Below are 3,492 nucleotides of genomic sequence, written 5' to 3' on the forward strand. Positions count from 1 at the left end.
AGGGCCTCCTGATAGGATTGTGGTATGGAAACAGATGAAAGAGAAGCAAGAAACTGAACACACTCAGAAGATAAGCGATGAGAAGACATAAAATTGGCAATTGGATGAGACGTAGTACAAGAACAAGTTTCCTTTCATAACGCAATAGGTCGAGTATCAAATTCAGGCCCAAACATAGGAGGAGGAAAAAGACTTACCTCAGGTGGATCGGACAACTCCATAGGTGAGGGGACGACCGGTGCTTCAGGGGGTTTAGTAATATCTTCATTAAATGGTACAAACAGGCATGGAGTGGTAGGAGGAAATGTAAACCTTGGAGGAACCTCATGTGAGGAGTAGAAAGAATTGTCTTCAAAGAAAGTGACATCCTGAGATACCATCAACCTCCAAAGTGCAAGATTATAACAAATATATCCTTTTTGAGTTCGAGAATACCCCAAAAAAATACACCTTAGGGACCGAGGATCAAGTTTACTTTTATGTGGTGACGTATCATGAACAAAACATGTGCAACCAAATACTTTAAGAGGAAGAGAAAATGGATCTTCACCATGAAACAAAAGAGAATACGGAGTTTGATTTCTAAGTACTGCTGATGGTAACCTATTGATGAGAAAGCATGTTGTAAGAATAGCATGAGGCCAATAAAAGTAGGGTACCTTCATGGAGTAGAGAAGGCCCTGGGCAACTTCAAGGACGTAACAATTCTTTCTTTTAGCAACACCATTTTGTTGAGGGGTATAGGCACATGATGTTTGATCAAGAAGCTCATTACCCTCACAAAATGATTTAAACTCATAAGATAAATATTCCTTAGCATTATCGGATCTAAGGATTTGAAAAAAATTTCAAACTGCATTAGAACCATTGCATGAAAGTTTTTAAATATAGAAAGAATTTTTGATCGTTCTTTAAACAAAAACAACCAAGTTACTCGGGTAAAATCCTCCACAAAAGTAACAAAATATTGAACCTGAGAAATGTTAGAGGCCTTTAAAGGGCTCCATACATCAAAATATATTAATGCAAATGGAGCAGTACTAGTAGTTGTAAGACGAGAAGAATATGTACTCCTAACATGCTTACTTAATTGACATACCTCACAATTGAAATTAGACAAAGATTTAAGAGATGAAACTAAAGAACAAAGTGACGAGGTAGATGGATGACCAAGCCGGTTGTGTCACAGTTGAGCCTCGGATGTAGTGGATGAAATAACAGCTACTGGTGGAAGAGTAAAATATTATAAACCATGGCCACCACCAATCACCTGTTTCGTAGTTAGATCCTGAAATATACACGAAGATGGTGAGAAAGTGATAGAACAATTTAGTTATTTAGTTAATTGACTAACGAAGAGCAAATTTAACGGAAATTGAGGAACAAATAACACATCTTGGAGAGGAATAGACGCAGTAAGAGAGGCGGAGCCTTTGCCAAGCACCTTGGTTTGGAAACCATTAGCAATAGTGACCAATTTATGAGGAAGACATGGTGACAATGAATGAAGCATGTGTTTGTTATTTGACAAGTATTTGGAAGCCCTGGAGTCAAAGATCCAAGAGGAAGGGGTTGAAGCAGAAGAAAGTATACCTGGGGTAATGGTAGTGGCAGCAGTAGGGCCTGGTGGTGTAGAGGACTGATCCAATAAGGATTTTAGCTTATGAATTGTAGCATAGTCTTCCGCAAAAATAGTCACATTCCCAGAATGAGAATCAGTCCTATCCTCTTTTTTCTCAACATTAACTAAGGCTGGATTGGTTGTCGCCCAATCAAGTCTGCCATGGAGTTCCAAGCATGAATGCACAAACTATTTCTGACCACAACAATAAGTACACAATCGAGGCTCAGTGCGGGAATGGGTCGGACCTGTTCGACCACCTCTATTGCGGCCTCCTCTTGTATTTCTGCCGCGTCCTCGATATGGGGATGATGTACCCCAATTACTAGAGAACATAGCAGATGGAGCATCAATCGAAGGAGGAAATGGATCAGGAATCCGTAACAACGTAGCTTTGATGTCATCAAAAGACGGAAAGGCAGAGGAACTAAGAAGCTGAGTCTTAGCCACCTCTAGATACGGCTTAATATTGGTAAGGCAAATAGCCTCTACTAGGGCCTCATGCTGTTTTTCTTGAACAGCAATGTCGGTAGACTATGGTTGAGAAATTTTCCATTCTTGGAGAAGGCCACAAAATTGGGCCAGAAACTCATGAATATTATCTCCTTGTTTGGTAGTCAGCATACTTTGGAAAATATCATATACTCTTTGCAAGGAGGCAATACTGGAATAGAGCTTAGCACATGTGTCCCAAATTGTTGTGGACTCAGTAGCACACCGAGTCACACAACGAAGAAGACAACAACAACTCACTCAATAGGATTTAATTCTTATATTTCTTTGAGTAGGATTTATTTCTTATATTTTTTTAAGTAGGATTTATTTCTTATATTGTTTTAAGTAGGAGTTATTTCTAATTACTTTATATGTAAGGGCATTATGGAGAATTATTTTAACCCTAACCCTAAAACTCCCTATTTAAGGGATAGGTATGAATGAAATAGGTAAGCTTTGAGATTTTAGAATAACCTAGTCTAAATAGGTTAAGATCACCTCTTGATCTCGAGTTTAGGGTTTACTCCAAAAATCCAACCTATCCTTCACCCTCCATTGCCATCCATCTTCACCCAAATTCATCCACTATCATCCCTACTAAGAAAAGGAGCTTCCTGCCCCTTTTCCAAGCCCAAAGAGAAAGGGGCAGGGGGTGGCTTTACTTGAGCTCAATTAGCTCCATCAGATCAATTCTTTCCATCCATTGTAAACTCACATCTTTCCATTGTAATATCAAATCTTCTGTAATATCTACAATTACGTTGTAGCAAATAATATAAAGGAAATATACTCACCCATATTGAGTGGTGGTTTTTATCAAATACTCTCAAACTCGATATATATCAACACATATAACATCAATGGATGGTTTGATTGTGGAATTGAGCATTTGAGATTTTGGTACCTCAAGATACAATTTCATATTGGCCAAACAAATTGCTCCAGCCAATCCTTCTCGTTTTTTTTTCTTGGATGTTTTTTTTCTTGGATGACAACATCAGTGGAGTATGGTTGAGCCAATTTCCAATCTTGTAAAAAACGTAGAACTTTGTTAAAATTCATTTAGATTATCTTTTAGCTTGGTAATATACATGGCCTATAAAATACCATAAAATATTTGAAGACTAGCAATAGTAGAGTATATCTTTGCACATGTATCCCAAATAATTTTGGAGGAAAATAAGAAAACTACCCAATTAAAAAATATATTTAGGAAATAACCAAGTTAGAAACTTATTTAGGAAAATACCCAACTTTGACTGGTCCACCGTTGTGCTGGACGATCAAAACTGACACATCAACATTGACCGCCAACATGGTGCCACATCATCTGCCACACCAACATACAAAGTTAGAAGGTTCCATGTCAATTGCCA

This window comes from Aristolochia californica, unplaced genomic scaffold, assembly GCF_029961685.1.
Source record: "Aristolochia californica isolate CCGP_79_NKW_82.1479 unplaced genomic scaffold, dmAriCali1.0.hap1 SCAF_6, whole genome shotgun sequence".
In the NCBI taxonomy this organism is placed as follows: Eukaryota; Viridiplantae; Streptophyta; class Magnoliopsida; order Piperales; family Aristolochiaceae; genus Aristolochia; species Aristolochia californica.